The sequence below is a fragment of the Triticum aestivum genome, chromosome 7B (genome assembly GCF_018294505.1).
Source record: "Triticum aestivum cultivar Chinese Spring chromosome 7B, IWGSC CS RefSeq v2.1, whole genome shotgun sequence".
NCBI classification, from domain to species: Eukaryota; Viridiplantae; Streptophyta; class Magnoliopsida; order Poales; family Poaceae; genus Triticum; species Triticum aestivum.
The window spans coordinates 357,463,716-357,480,382 of record NC_057813.1 but is presented as its reverse complement, the minus strand read 5'-3'; the positions used below and the strand labels follow the sequence as shown (position 1 = coordinate 357,480,382).

General features: G+C 42.4%; 1 long non-coding RNA gene across 1 annotated transcript; it reads right to left on the bottom strand.

Moving 5' to 3' along the window:
• Positions 1 to 6,939: 6,939 nt before the first annotated feature.
• On the bottom strand, positions 6,940 to 9,013 carry LOC123158687 (uncharacterized). The gene is made up of 4 exons (XR_006479355.1): positions 8,206 to 9,013; positions 8,048 to 8,104; positions 7,780 to 7,929; positions 6,940 to 7,453 (listed from the first exon to the last, which is right to left on the bottom strand). It is a non-coding gene; the product is annotated as an uncharacterized lncRNA (long non-coding RNA).
• Positions 9,014 to 16,667: the final 7,654 nt, after the last annotated feature.

The following is a 16,667-nucleotide window of genomic DNA, read 5'->3' as shown; positions in this document are numbered from 1 at the left end:
ATCCCACAGAGTTTGGTAAATTGTGTGTAACGGTTAGATTTTGTGTGGAGGCTATATATACCCCTCCACCCCCTTCTCCATTTGTGAGAGAGCCATCAAAACGTGCCTACACTTCCACTACTCATTTTCTGAGAGAGAACCACCTACTCATGTGTTGAGACCAAGACATTCCAATCCAACCATACGAATCTTGATCTCTAGCCTTCCGCAAGTTGCTTTCCACTCAAATCTTCTTTCCACCATATCCAAATCTGTGTGAGAGAGTTGAGTGTTGGGGAGACTATCATTTGAAGCACAAGAGCAAGGAGTGCATCATCAACACACCATCTATTATTTATTAGAGAGTGGTGTCTCCTAGATTGGTTAGGTGTCACTTGGGAGCCTTCGTCAAGATTGTGGAGTTGAACCAAGGAGTTTGTAAGGGCAAGGAGATCGCCTACTTCGTAAAAATCTACCCAAGTGAGGCAAGTCCTTCATGGGCGATGGCAATGGTGGGATAGACAAGGTTGCTTCTTCGTGGACCCTTCGTGGGTCGAGCCCTCCATGGACTCGCGCAACTGTTACCCTCCGTGGGTTGAAGTCTCCACCAATGTGGATATACGATAGCACCACCTATCGGAACCACGCCAAAAATCGCCATGTCTCCAATTGCGTTTGCACACTCCAATCCCATCGCTTTACTTTCTTGCAAGTTAAATGCTTTACTTTCTGCTACTCATATACTGTTGCCATGTGTGCTTGAATTGTATTATGAATGCTTGAAATTGTGGTAATCTCCAACCTTAACTTGAAAAATTAAAAAACTACTACCTTTACTTGTTGAGGGTCTAATCACCCCCCTTCTAGATACCTCTTCTCGATCCTTTCAATTGGTTTTAGAGCTTTGGTCTCCATTGCTTTGGTTTAAGCACCATTGGAGGAAGATGGATGAGGTTACGATTGGGAGTATGTAACGACCACGATCCCAATGGATCGAAGTCTCTGTGCTTACGTGTCATCCCTAGATGGTATGCTGACACATAGTACTCGAGGAATTATAAAAAAGTTCAACCACACACTTATTACATCGAGGTCCTTGATGACTCACAAGTGTAGGGGATCTACCATTGCCCTTTCGATAAGTAAGAGTGTCTAACCCAACAAGGAGCAGAAGTAAATGATAAGCGGGTTTCAGTAAGGTTTTCTCTGCAAGCACTGAAATTGTAGGTAATAGATAGTTTTGTGATAAGATAAATTGTAACGAGTAACAAGTAAATAAAGTAAATAAAGTGCAGCAAGGTGGCCCAATCCTTTATGTAGCAAAGGATAAGCCCGGACAAATTCTTATAATGAGAAAGGAGCTCCCGAGGACACATGGGAATTATCGTCAAGCTAGTTTTCATCACGTTCATATGATTCGCGTTCGGTACTTTGATAATTTGATATGTGGGTGGACTGGTGCTTCGATATTGCCCTTACTTGGACAAGCATCCCACTTATTATTAACCCCTATTGCAAGCATCCGCAACTACAAAATAAGTATTAAGTTAAACCTAACCACATCATTAAACATATGGATCCAAATCAGCCCCTAACAAAGCAATGCATAAACTAGGGTTTAACCTTCTATCACTCTAGCAACCCATCATCTACTTATTACTTCCCAATGCCTTCCTCTAGGCCCAAATAATGGTGAAGTGTCATGTAGTCGACGTTCACATAACACCACTAGAGGAAAGACAACATACATCTCATCAAAATATCGAACGAATACCAATTTCACATGACTACTAATAGCAAGACTTTACCCATGTCCTCAAGAACAAACGTAACTACTCACAAAGCATATTCATGTTCATAATCCGAGGGGTAATAATATGCATTAAGGATCTGACCATATGATCTTCCACCAAGTAAACCAATTAGCATCAACTACAAGGAGTAATCAACACTACTAGCAACCCATAGGTACCAATTTGTGGTTTTGATACAAGATTGGATACAAGAGATGAACTAGGGTTTTGAGAGGAGATGGTGCTGGTGAAGATGTTGATGGAGATTGACTCCCTCCAGATGAGAGGATCGTTGGTGATGACGATGGTGATGATTGCCCCCTCCCAGAGGGAAGTGACCCAGCAGAACAGCTCTGCTAGAGCTCTAGATTGGTTCCGCCAAGGTTCCGCCTCGTGGCGGCGGAGTTTCATCCTGTAAGCTTGCCCATGATTTTTTCTAGGGTAAAAGCCCTCATATAGCAGAAGATGGACACCGGGGGGCACCAGGGGGCCCAGGAGATAGGGGGGCACGCCCAGTAGGGGTGGGCGCGCCCCCCACCCTCCTGTCCAGGGTGTGGGGCCCTTGATGTATTTCTTCCGCTCAATAATTCTTATTAATTCCAAAAACAGGTTTCGTGGAGTTTCAGGAATTTTGGAGCAGTGCAGAATAGGTTTCCAGTGTTTGCTCCTTTTCCTTCCAGAATTCCAACTGCTCGCATTCCCCCTCTTCATGGTAAACCTTGTAAAATAACAGAGAATAGTCATAAGTATTGAGATACAATGTGTAATAACAGCCCATAATTCAATAAATATTGATATAAAAGCATGATGCAAAATGGACATATCAGTCCTCAAAAAGAGTATTTGTTACACAAATAAAATGGCTGAAGGCCATCTAAACTAAATAACCGCGGAAGCTTCGAAGATAAATGAGTCCATCAACTCCAACGGCATAGCTGAGTGCATGACAATGACCTATCGCACCTTATTCTTTGTCGGTAAAGTCTGCAATATGAGATGTTGCAGCCATATAGGTCAGCACATGGAATATGCTGGCAGAGTTACACTATAGAGCAAATGAATGCAAGAAACTATATCTACATGCATATTTGGCTGGTGGAGGCTCTAAGTTTAATGTTTTGCATAAAGCTATTTTTCCCTACAACAAAGGAATAAATTTTATTTACTACAAAGTTTATACCAATATTTGAGAAGGTTCCTCCAACTCAAATCCCAACATTAATCAAGTGTCATCATTAAACCCAATTCATTAATTAAAGAGTGTTGAGATCAACAATAGTATCCACTTCTAGATACTCAAGATGTCCATAACCGGGGACACGGCTAACCATGATTAGTTTATACACTCTGCAGAGGTTGCACACTTTTCCCCACAAGACTCGACCGCATCCGTGATCGAAAGATCGAGACATAGTCTTTCTGAAGCATTAACTCAATACTCTGGGTAGACCGGTACACCTACTTTCCCCTACATCTGCTAGTCCACCTCTTCAAGAGCTCACACAACTTACTCAACTATGCCAGAGCCCATAATGGCTTGTGGCTGCACACGGAAGTTTCTAGGCATGAAATATCATATGATCCCTTTGAGCCTGGATGGCGAACCAAGGGAAAATCACACGGGGACTCTGGGATTCCCAATGGGCAAGCACTGGTTTCTCCGGATGCCCCAACCAATCCACCCAGTTGTATATTAAAGTTGCCACCTTAATGTTATCCAAAATTATTATCTCTCACAACTTCCATTTACATCACGATCCAATCCCCATCTACAAGCATGGCTAAGCAATAATTGAGCATAACATATATTTCTGGGGTGATCAAACGTAATAGGTTCCTACCTCAAGTACTACAACCAAATCAACATGTTCCCAATCCTACTCATGCAAATATTTGAGGGGCAAAACTAATGCATAGTAAAAACAGGGTATTGAAAAGTATGACCAAAGTGTAACTTGCCTTGCTGACGATCGGAAAACTCTAGAGGTTCATAGTAACAAGCTTCGCACTCCGGAAAATCTAGCGTAGACAAACAATAGCATACATAAGCAATCAATCAAACGAAGCAAACAGAAATCGAAAAAAAGATCCAAATAAAACTTGAAAACAAGCAAACAACTAAACTAAACAGAAAACAAAACCTAACAGCATTATATTCATGTGGATTAGAACTTAACAGCAAGTATATGTGATTAGCTACGATTTGCAAAAAGAATCAACTCAAACGGAGCTATGAAACTCAAGATACAAACAAAACAAGATCAAATACCAATCTGAACTAAATTCAAATTTTAAATTGTCAAAATCTTGTTCAAATTGGTTTACTGGGTAGAGGCGATCGTTAAGAAGATTTAGGCGTTGGTTCCATCTAATTTGGATAAACGAGCTAAAAGTTACGCTAGTTTGAAGATCATGGGCTAAATCACAATAAACTATTCACGAATAGGTCCCTGCGCAAAAATAACAGAAAAAGAAAATCTATCGAACGAACGTCCGCCAACAGAAACTAACGAACGAATTCGTTCGCTAACAGAACCAATCGGGTGAACGTTCATTATCTAACGAACAAATAAAAAAATAAAACCGATCTAACCTAACTAAACCGAAACTAAAAAATGAAGAATAAACCGGCGAACCAGGACGGTTTTTACCGGTCTTTGGCCGGCGGCGGTGATTGAGGTCAACGGCAAGGCGACGCGGCTCCGGCGGCGACGGCGGGCAGCGACACGAGCGGCAGTAGCGGCCGGGGGCGCGGGTCGGCGGCGCAGCAGCAGCGGCGGGGGGGGGGGGGGCGCAAGTGGCGAGCGGCGGTGGCGCAGAACGGTGGTGGCGGCTCAGTGTGGTGGCGGTTTGTGGCGAGGAGGGGGCGGTGGGGTCGGCTTTTAAGGAGGGAGGTGTGCCGACTTGGGGAAGGGGCGCACGACGGCGGCGGCCCGGACTCGGACTCCACCGGAGTCCGGCGGTGGCACGGGATGGCGGAGGCGGTTGGCGAGCTGGGCCGAGGCCTGGCTTTGGCTGGGCCGGCCCAATTTCGGCGCGCGTGTTTCTTTTTTCTTTTTTTTAAACAGCGCCGCAAAGAAAAGTCCTAATAAAATAAAATAAAATTCCTAAAATTCCAGAAATAATTTTCACCATCCCCTCCTAATATTTGGGACAATGTGAACATTTTTCTCGACAAATTGCAATTTTTAAAATGCATCTTTTTCCCTAATTTAAATAGAATGCAACCGAATAAAATTGCAAATAAAACTCAAATAAAATAATTTGACCTCCAAATTTCTTTTCCAACATTTCTCCTCTGTTTTGAAGAAGTCATTTTATCTTCTCTATTTATTTTTATTGTTTTGAAATAATCGGAAAGAATTTGTTGAAATCAAATTGATCCACTTTTCAAATTTGAATAAATTCAAAAATGAAATTTATATGAAACCTCCAACTCTCTCCTTGGGTCCTTGAGTTGCTTAAGATTTCTTGGATCACAACCAAATAAAAATCCAAAAATGCAATAAAATATGAATGCATATGAATGATCTATGTATAACATCCAAATTGAAAATTGGGATGTTACAGAGTATTAGACATAGAGTGCCTATGTTTGATGGAGAGTTCTATAATGCTTGGAAAAATGAGATGCTTGAGATTTTCAATGAATATCACTTGAACAAGTACATTACTACCCCTTGTGCGCTCCTTGTTGACCCCTTGCATCCTACCCCTGATGAGTCTCTTGACATGATTCACAATCTTAGATCTGTCAATCTTATAACTAGAGGATTACCTAGAAATTTGATTGCTTGCTTGCCAACTCTTGAATGTGCTTACACTATATGGAGATTTCTTGAGGAACGATTTCCAGACTATTCCTTGAAAAACTTAGATGAGATTCTTCACAAGTCCATTGCTTTAAATAAGACTAGATGACCAGTTGCGCCAAATGGCGCAAAGACCCATTTAAAACCATGCACACGTTGAAAATATGCATTTTTTCAGTAACTTTATGTTTGAGCAAGTGTAGAGACCATGTCAAACCCAAGTGTTTTGCAAATATTTGAATTCATTAGAAGTAGGTTTTAGTAACCACTTAGGGTACTAATTCAAACCCTTTAAGATGAAAATGAAGGATAGTTTATCTTTGAAAATATATACTTGAGCATGCATATTTTGTTATCTTATTGGATAACATAGAACCAAATGGCGCAAGGTAGGTATATGAGAGACAACTTTACTTTCCACGAAGATGCGACGCGACATCTTCCTTGACTTGATTATGTTCAAGCACATTTAGAGATCAAACCCATAATTTATTAAGATATGGCTATCCAAACATGCAAACTCCTATTGCACTGAATGGCAAAAAAGCCCAATTCAAACCAAGAATTAAATGCAAGTATTTTGCTTCACTTAAGAGTGCACTTGGGTGATCTTGGTACAATGGCCTTGTTATTTGAATTGATATGTCTTTTTAGATAACTTTGCAAATGAATGGTTAGCATGGTAGAGGATATATTTTTATCCTATAATATATTGCAATTGTACCAAAGCTTTTTCTTATATTGCTATGTTGTTGGATGTTCTATCATGCATTAAAGAAAGGAAATATTTGTTCAAAATATATACCAAAGCTTCCAAAAGTAGCTTATCCGGCACATGAATGTTTGTTGGGCTGGGCCCAATCAGAGGAGAAGATAGCTGAGAAGAATGTGTGCCATACGTCCTTCTCCAGCAACACAAGACCCAGATTTAAACCAAGAGCTATTTGCAAAAAATAAATTAGGGAAAAGAATTATTGGCAAATTGAGGCCTTTATTTTGTACCAACAAGTTACAATTCGAACAAAAGAAATAGAAATATATATGGTTAATGTGGATGCAACAAAAGAGTTTTTTTCTAAGAACAAAAGACTTGACATGGAGAAAGCAACATTCACGAACACAATACAAAGGCATGCACCACGCCCAGTTTATCTGAATCCATAACAGTGCAGTAAAGGTACATTGTACGTCCGGTAACAAAACTAAAGCCACTCAATGTGCTTCCACCTTCTTTTATTGTCAACACTGGATTATTAACATCAGTCCAGTTGTTTCCTCATAAACTCAGTATAAGATGCTCCCTTCATTCCACAATGTAGTGCACCCACGCTTCCTGAGATCTAAGTTGAAGTATGTGAGATCATAATTATAAATTTCGCCGGGGTAGCACAATTACATGAAAGAGTGCATACAGTACCCAAAGCTATCACTACAAGTCTACAACTGTGAGGACTGTCGGATGGGCACATTTCTTCAGTATGTATAGAGTCTGTCTACCCTACAATAGTTAAGCTGCAAAAAGGAAAATTACAAGATGACCAGACCAGAACAAGTGTTCCACTACTATAGAATTCAGTAGCTTCCACACAGCGAAAGATGGAACTCAAAACATCGGTGCAAGCTTTGCCAGCTGCAATTAACTTCAAAAACCAGAGCAATAGGTAATGCCAGCGCTTACTCCACTGCAGATTTTTCAGAAATCTAGCAAAAGGAAAACCTTCTTATTTTAGATTAAGGTGAAGATGACTCCTGCAGTTCCGACTGACTGTTCTGAACTATTCGAGACGTCAGCTTAGATATCTCAAAAATTGTAACGGCGATGAAGCAACGAGCAGAACAGAGATGCAGCAACGGAAAAGATCATACAACCTGTAAAATACAAAAATGAACTGGTCAGAACACAATCACGGCATGCAACAATGCATATGCAAGCAAGAAACACTAAGGCATCATTTCTATAAGGTATCATATCCTCATAATTACTGTAACTTGCAACAAACTTGTAGAGTAGTTCTTTTAACAAGAACAAGTTGTGAAAACGAATCATAGGTCTATCCTCGCATTTGCGCATCTCATTTTGTATTTGTGATTCTGCATCGACCACCAAGGTAACATAAAAAAGGTATGCAAACCAGGATAAACTAAAGCATGTACTTGGAAAGGAAAATCAAATAAACAGAAATGGGCTGGTATACTTGTGGATAGGTTAGACAGAAAGTCAGCAAGAATGCCCAAATCTGGCCGAGAACACCGGCCCCCACGTGCAGTTCAGATCTGGGCAGCCACCGGATTCACACTGTACCACGTAACCAAATGGCAAGCAGCAACGGGCGAGATCGTACAACCTGCGAAATTTAGAAAAGAACAGGTCAAAAGACAAGCACAGGATGAACGATGCAAATGCAAGCAAGAAATAATCGCGGCTCATAGCGGTTTAGAGAAGCAAAAGAACAGCCTATTTACCAAAGCTAGGAAGGAGGAGCACGCAATCCAAACATCAGGACAAACGAGGAAAACAACCTAAACCATAGAACAAACGTTAGCACAGATGCATTTCACAGAACATCACGCGCGCATTTCATCAAACATCTTATAGGCAAGTAGAAGGGGCGCTCACTAACCAGAACGAGGATAGAAAGACCCACGGCTCGACGCAGGCGACAACGGCAAGTCGAACCAAGTTGCACACAATCGAAAGGGGCCCAACTATGTGAAATTAGTAGAGCGAAGCAAGAAGAGAGGCGTGGGGAAGAACACAAGAAGAACAACAACACGAACCCAACCAGTGGTGCCCATAGAGCAAAGGAGGCCACCGCAACAGACCGCAGCAGAGGTCAGTCGAAGGAAGCTAGGCGGCCATGAGGAGAGGGTGCAACGGGGCGGAGACAAGGAAGAAGGGCACTCAGCAGCCTGGGCATGGCAGACGCACGCGACGCGGCAGCAACCCCACGGAGTGACACACGCACGTCCACCGTGCCCCGGCAGCCCGGCCGTGCATCGGGCACAGCAGTATGGCACCAAGCAAGCCACACCCAAGACGACGGGGACGGGTCATAGATCAGCGGGCCATCCCAGCATGGTGCCCATAGCTCCTCCCTCCACCACGGGCCTCCCCTACTGTTCGTCGTTCTCCATGGCGGCGGTTGGTTTGAGGCGGGTGAGCGATGGACGCGGCATCTCGAGGCCCCGCTCCTCTGCTCGAGCCGCCGCCTAGGTCTCCTCTGCCGCACCCCCTCTTCTCCACTTCACGTCCCTCCTCCTTCTTGGTTCTCTACTCTGCGGATCGTTGGGCGGGGATTGGGGAGGAAGAGAGGAGGCGGGGATTGGGGGAAGATGCGAATCGGGAGGAGAGAAGGCGGCGCAGAGGGATGAAGTGGAAGGAGAGGGGGCAGCAGATATTTCCACGCGGAAGGGGATGGATCAGGAAGCGTGCGCCGGTTTTCTCTCGATGCATTATGCACTATTCGTGATGACGTGGATAGCGTGGTGGTCAAAGCGAACCCAGGTAAAGAGATGATCCCCAACGACGAGTGGGGTCAAGGGAAGCGGGACCCAGGTGGCAGTGCCCGAGCGCGCCGATAAACAGAGTAACACACGGCCCGAAGGAAAAGCAGCTGTCTACGCCCCACGACGCGACGCGGCATGGCGATGGTGTCTGCTACATATGCGAGACACGATCAGCAGAATCACTACGTCACCCGAGCCAACCCAGACACAGGAGGCCGCGCGCACACACAAAAACAACAACCACGTCACCGACTCGCGGGTCCAAGGAGATGGCAGGCCCACTTACAGCGGGTCAGCGGGAACCACATACTATTGAATAGAGGGGCGACTGAAAACGGAGACAACGCACAGAGGCCACGACTCACGCTCGCTCGTGACGCTCGCGCACGTGGCGCTGCAGGATCGGCCGCCCAGCACCCGAAAAAGGCTCACCCAGCCAATCTGATGAGAGCCCGAGCCCACAGGTCATGGCCTGCATGAACTCACCCTGCGGTCAAAACAAAAACAACCGAAGATCCAACGTCAACGAACGAAGAAAACTGCTGTTTGACCAACATCCAACGGACGAAACTGAAGCAAATCGGGGGACAACCATGGAGACGAGTTGGCTAGCCTCATTATATGCTAAAATGAGTCCTAATGATCCTAAGTTTGGTGATTGTGTATTTGAGCTCCGTGACTTTATGTGTGCCAAAGGAGATGTTGGAATCATTAGCAACATCATTTCCGAAGTCATTATAATTCACAGAGATGCACATTGTCATGATCACAAAACTAATGAATCACTCTCTCTAGGAAATGGTCAATCACAAGATGATGTTGAACATGGATACTATGATGAGGATGATCATAGTGACTATGATCTCGATGAGTCTATAAGACACTTTGTTCTTATGGCTAACCTTCGCGGCTACATGGCTGGAGGAAAGGAATGGGTTCTTGATAGTGGATATACCGATCACATGACCGGAGACAAGGATATGTTTCGTGAGCTTGCTAAAAACAACGGCCCTCGAAAGTATGTCACTTTTGGTGATAACTCAAAGGGTAAGGTGATTGGCCTCGGTAAGGTGGCCATCCCACATAATAGCTCCATACAAAATGTTATGCTCATTGAATCTCTTGGCTATAATTTACTTTTTGTATTTAGACTAGCCGATTTCGGTTTCAATGTCCTATTTACTGAAGTATATTGCCTAGTGTTTCGAAGAGATAATCATAATATGGTCTTTACTGGCATATGTAGAGGTGATCTATACATTTTGATTTCACTAAGAAGGATCAACCTAGAACTTTCTTAAGTGCCAAATCTTTTAAAGGCCGGTTGTGGCATAGATAGTTAGGTCATGTGGGCATGAGAAATCTTGACAGGCTTATTAAAGGTGATCATATCCTTAGTGTTAAAGATGTTATATTTGACAATGATTGACTTTGTAGTGCTTGCCAAGCAGGAAAACAAGTTGGAGGAAGTCATCCCGTGAAAAACATCATGACCACGAGAAGACCACTTGAGCTACTTCACATGGATATTTTCGATCCCAATGCCTACAAGAGTCTCGGTGGTAACTCATTCGAATTGGTCATTGTTGATGATTTTTCAAGATTATGTTGGTGTTCTTTCTTGATGATAAATCACAGGTCCAAAAGATCTTCAAGAACCTCGTCAGGAAGGTCCAAAATCAATTTGAAGTGAAGATCAAGAAGGTTCGCACCGACAACAGAATGGAGTTCAAGAACGCTAATGTGGACACCTTTCTTGAAGAAGAAGGGATTTCACATGAGTTCTCAGCTACGTACATGCCTCAACAAATTGGAGTTGTTGAGAGGAAGAACCGGACGCTCGTTGAAATGGCAGGAATGATGCTTGATGAGTACAAGACGCCAAAACACTTTTGGACGGAAGCGGTTGAGACAGCTTGCCATGCAACGAATCATCTATATCTTCACAATCTACTCGGCAAGACGGCATACGAGATTCTCACCGGTAATAAACCCCAAGTTGGATACTTACTGGTATTCAGCTCAAAGTGCTACATTCTTGATAAGCATCATCGTTCGAAATTTGCTCCTAAATCTCATGAAGGTTTCCTACTCGGTTATGGCTCAACCTCTCACACATACCGTGTCTACAACAATTTCACCCGAAATGTTGAAGAGACGGTATATGTGAAGTTTGATGAATCTAACGGCTCACAAGTAAAGCAACTGCCAATTGATGTAGGTGACAAAGATCCTTCGGAAGCAATACAAGACTTGTCTATTGGAAATATTCGCCCAACGGAGGTGAAGGAGAGTACCTCGTCTGTCCAAGTGGAAGCCTCAACTTCATGCCAAGGTGAACCAGAAGTTGACTTGGAGACATCCACAAGTGGAACACATCAAGACAATGGAAACGAGGATGTACAACAAGATGAACCTCATCGACCTCCTTCTCCACCTCCACGAGAGAACAACAATGCCAACGACAACGAAGAAAGACACGAAGAAGAACAAGATAATGAAGAGGATGTTCCACTCGGACCCAAACAAAAGATCTCACAAGTTCGAGCAAGAGTCTCAAGAGATCATCCCGTCGAACAAATCTTTGATGATAATCAAACCGGGAGAATTACTCGCTCTAAAACTCATTTGGCTAACTTTTGTGAACATTACTCATTCATTTCTCGTATTGAACCTATGAAGGTTGAAGATGCTCTTGATGATCCATATTGGGTGAACGCCGTGCATGAAGAGCTACACAATTTCAAGAGGAACCAAGTGTGGACATTGGTTTAAAAGCCCGATGAGAAGCACAATGTCATTGGAACCAAATGGATGTTTCAGAATAAGCAAGATGGAGATCGACAGGTTGTATGCAACAAGGCTTGTCTCGTCGCTCAAGGCTAGACTCAAGTCGAAGGTATGGACTATGGTGAGACATATGCCCTTATTGCTAGACTTGAATCCATTCGCATCTTACTTGCTTATGACAATCATCATGATATCACTTTATATCAAATGGACATTAATAGTGCATTCCTCAATGGTGAAATTGAGGAGGAAGTTTATCTTAAACAACCTGTCGGCTTTGTTAATCCCAAGAAACCCGATCATGTATACAAACTTCACAAAACTCTTTATGGTCTTAAACAAGCTCCTAGAGCGTGGTATAAATTCTTGACTAAGTTCCTTATTGAAAAAGGATTTGAGATTGGAAAGAATGATTCTACACTTTTTACTAAAAGGGTTAATGGTGAATTATTTGTATGCCAAATTTATGTGGATGATATCATATTTGGTTCGACTAACCCTCATTTTAGTGAAAAGTTTGGAAGGCTAATGTCGGAGAAGTTTGAGATGTCTATGATGAGTGAGCTCAAGTTCTTTCTTGGTTTGCAAATCAAACAAACAAAGGAGGGTAACTTTGTTTCTCAGACAAAGTATACCAAGGACTTATTCAAGAAGTTCAACATGCAATAATGCAAAGGTATGAGTACACCCATGCATACTAGTGGACATCTTGACTTGACAAAGGATGGCGAACCGATTGACCAAAAGTTTTACCGCTCTATGATTGGTTCATTGTTATGTCTATGTGCCTCCCGTCCTGATATTATGCTAAGTGTGTGCATGTGTGCACGATATCAAGCGGCCCCCAAAGAATGTCATCTTAATGTTGTGAAAAGGATAGTGAGATACTTAATTCACACACCAAACTTTGGCATTTGGTATCCTAAGAGGTCTTATTTTGATCTTGTTGGCTACTTCGATTCGGACTATGCCGGTGACAAGGTTAATAGAAAGTCCACTTTGGGTGCTTGTCAATTTCTTGGCAGATCTCTTGTGTCTTGGTCCCCCAAGAAACAAAATTTGGTATCCTTATCAACTGCCGAAGCGGAATACATTGCCGCCGGTTCATGTTGTTCTCAATTACTTTGGATGACCCAAACTCTTAAAGATTATGGGATATATGTGAAACATGTTCCATTGATTGTGACAATGAAAGTGCTATTAATATTGCACATAATCCCGTGCAACATTCTCAAACTAAGCATATTGACATTCGTCATCATTTCATTCGAGATCATGTTGCTAAGGGAGATATCAATCTTAAACATGTTCATACCGATAAGAAATTGGCGGATATATTCACCAAACCGCTTGACGAAGAAGTATATTACCGTTTGAGAGGTGAATTGAACATCATTGATGCCTCAAACTTGGAGTAGAAACTCCATTTGGATGCATGCAAGGTATGAGTCTTTATATGACTAATCCTTGATATTTCTCTTATGATGATGATCATATGTCTTGGATATACTTGTACTCTTGCATGCTATCTAACCCATGTAGATACTTGGATAAGCCCAATTCTATGAGATTGCAATTCACTCACATTTTAAGCAATCTCTACATCACCAAGTCTCTACTATATGGTGATTGAAGACAAGGAACCATGAATCCTTTCTATATATCCTTTGACAATTTCTATATATCAAATTTTATTTGGTATCAAACTTCATGATTGTCATTTTGCATACACAAGTGCTCTTCCTTGCAAAACTAACCCATGTAGGAAGATGAACTCAAACTACAAGTGATGCTTCAAACTCTTGATGAAGTACATCAACCTTGAGCATCCTACACAAGTTCAACTACATGATCAAGATCAACACCACCTCCAAGGTATGTCATTCCATCTTAGAGAAGCTTTACCCCAAGACATGGGTCAATGCAGCTCAACAAGATGTGAATACATCAAAATGCTTAAACAAAAAATGGCAACCCCATTTTGAGCTTAAACAATGAGTATGACCTACGATCAAGTGTGTTCACTTGACTCCTAAGTCAATATACTCTAACATAGGTGAATTTGTTGCCGACAAATTCTAGATGAAGTTCTATAGTGTTTCTCTGTGTTCTTGCATTTATATTTTGCATGCTTGTTCCCTTTAAAAAAAACTTCATCTAGACCTCTTTTCTTTTCTCTGTTATCTTCTGCATTTAATTCATTGCAAATCCTTTAGCTAATTCCCTGCAAATCTTTGTGAGATCCTAATTGCCTAGTGAGATGAGATGGGAAATTTTTCTCTGTGTTGAACTCGGCCTCACCGATCTTTTCTTATCGGCTAGACCGAAACAACTCGGTGTCACTGAAGAAAAAGATTCGGTGTTACCGATTTCACTACTGAGGAAATATTTTCCCATTTGCATCCTGCATATCTGATCCAGCTCCACTCGATGATTCTTATCCTCTACCTGAATCACAACCTACTTGCTGCTTAGTCATGTGACTCAAGGACCAAACCTATTTTACTTATGCTCCAGAAGATCCTTTCTTGGAAATTGATGTCAAAGGGGGAGAGAGAGATCACATCAAAGGGAGAGAGAGACCCTATGGGAGAGAAAGACTTCTTAATCTTCCCAGATGCTTGGTATACAAAGAGGAGAGAAGCCACATGTCTTTAAGAGGGGAAAGATATGTTAGTAGAAGATGTTTCTTTGTGTCTTTTGCTCTGTTTTTCATTTGCTTTGATTTTCTATTACCCTATCTTCTCCCATTATCCGATATCAGATTCAGGGGGAGAAAAACTTCTAAGGGAAGAAAATCTTTGGAATTCATTGTATATCTTTATCCCTTGGGAACATGTCAATATCCAAATAGAGTACTAAGTACTCACTCACTACATGTCATCCCAGTCTTGGTACTCTTGTGGTTTCTCATTCTTGCTCCGATTAGTAGATGTTCCTGTGTTATCTAACCCTGTTTTTCTCAGGTTCATTTCTTCCAAAGTCAGCTCAAGACCATAAAGTAAGTATATGCATCACACTCATGTGCATGATGATCTCTTGCTGATGTACATATTGTTTGCAAGAAGAACTCATGATTATGAAGGTACATTTTCTGCATTTCACATCATTTGCTCTGATGCATATAGCCAAGATACATGTAACTCATTGCTTTCTATGACATGCTTATGCATTCACATATTTTTGTAATCTATCTTCACATGGTTGCATATATGTAGGGGGAGCCAATGCATGTTGCATATTCTTCCAAAGCTTTACTTGTTACACTTCATATATTTATCTAAAGCTTTGATGTATGTTGTCATCAATTACCAAAAAGGGGGAGATTGAAAGCACAAGTGCTCCCTTGGTGATTTTGGAAATTAATGTCAACATATCTCTTGTTGGACTAATACTTCTATCTAGTATGTTTTAGATAAGTTCAACAGTGGAGTGGAAGGAAAAGAGGATGTGGAACCCTTTCAAGATGGTAAGGACACATATTGGCAAAAGCTCAAGACTCTACATTTTCATTTTAGTGATCCAAGATCACATTGAGTCCATAGGAAAGCCAAAAGGGGATGAGGTGTTGCTTAATGGCTTCCTTGCTCAAAGTGCTTAGTGATATGCTCCAAATCCCTCAACCACTTTCTCATTTCCACATATGTCCTAAACCTAAAGTCAAAACCAGCCCCACCGATTTGATCTATCCGGCGCCACCGAGTTCATTGACATAGCGACTGCCAGAAACCCTAATCAGTTCGGTCTTACCGATGGGATGTCGGTCTCACTGATATGGCCCTGCAAACTCTCTGTTACCTATTGCAGTTATTTCGGTCCCACCAAAATGTGTAGTTGGTCCCACCGAAATGTGTAGTCAGTCCCATCGAGTTTGCTTGACCAAGTCTCTGTTTGCTTATTGCTAAAATCGGTCTCACCGAGTTCTGCAATCGGTCTCACCGAGATGAGGTTTGGCCCTAAACCTAGCACATCGGTCCCACCGAGTTGACCTTGTTGGTCCCACCAAAAAGCCTAACGTTCACATTTTGAACCAGGTCGGTCTCACCGAGTTTCACTATTTGGTCCCAAGTTGCTTTCCCCAAGTTGCTTTCCACTCAAATCATCTTTCCACCATATCCAAATCTGTGTGAGAGAGAAAGAGAGAGTTGAGTGTTGTAGAGACTATCATTTGAAGCACAAGAGCAAGGAGTTCATCATCAATACACCATCTATTACATTTTGGAGAGTGGTGTCTCCTAGATTGGTTTGGTGTCACTTGGGAGCCTCCGTCAAGATTGTGGAGCTGAACCAAGGAGTTTGTAAGGGCAAGGAGATCGCCTACTTCGTGAAGGTCTACCCAAGTGAGGCAAGTCTTTCGTGGGCGATGGACATGGTGGGATAGACAAGGTTGCTTCTTCATGGACCCTTCATGGGTGGAGCCCTCCGTGGACTCACGCAACCATTACCGTTCGTGGGTTGAAGTCTCCACCAACGTGGATGTACGATAACACCACCTATCGAAACCACACCAAAAATCTCCGTGCCTCCAATCATGTTTGCACACTCCAATCCCATCCCTTTACTTTCTTGCAAGTTGCATGCTTTACTTTCCGCTACTCATATACTCTTGCCATGCATGCTTGAATTGTATTGTGAATGCTTGAAATTCTGCTAATCTCCAACCTTAACTTGAAAAGTTTAAAAATTGCTACCTTTACTTGTTGAGGGTCTAATCACCCCCTCTAGACACCTCTTCTCGATCCTTTCACCAAGTTAGAGCATGCACCTCGGGGGGGGGGGGATAGGA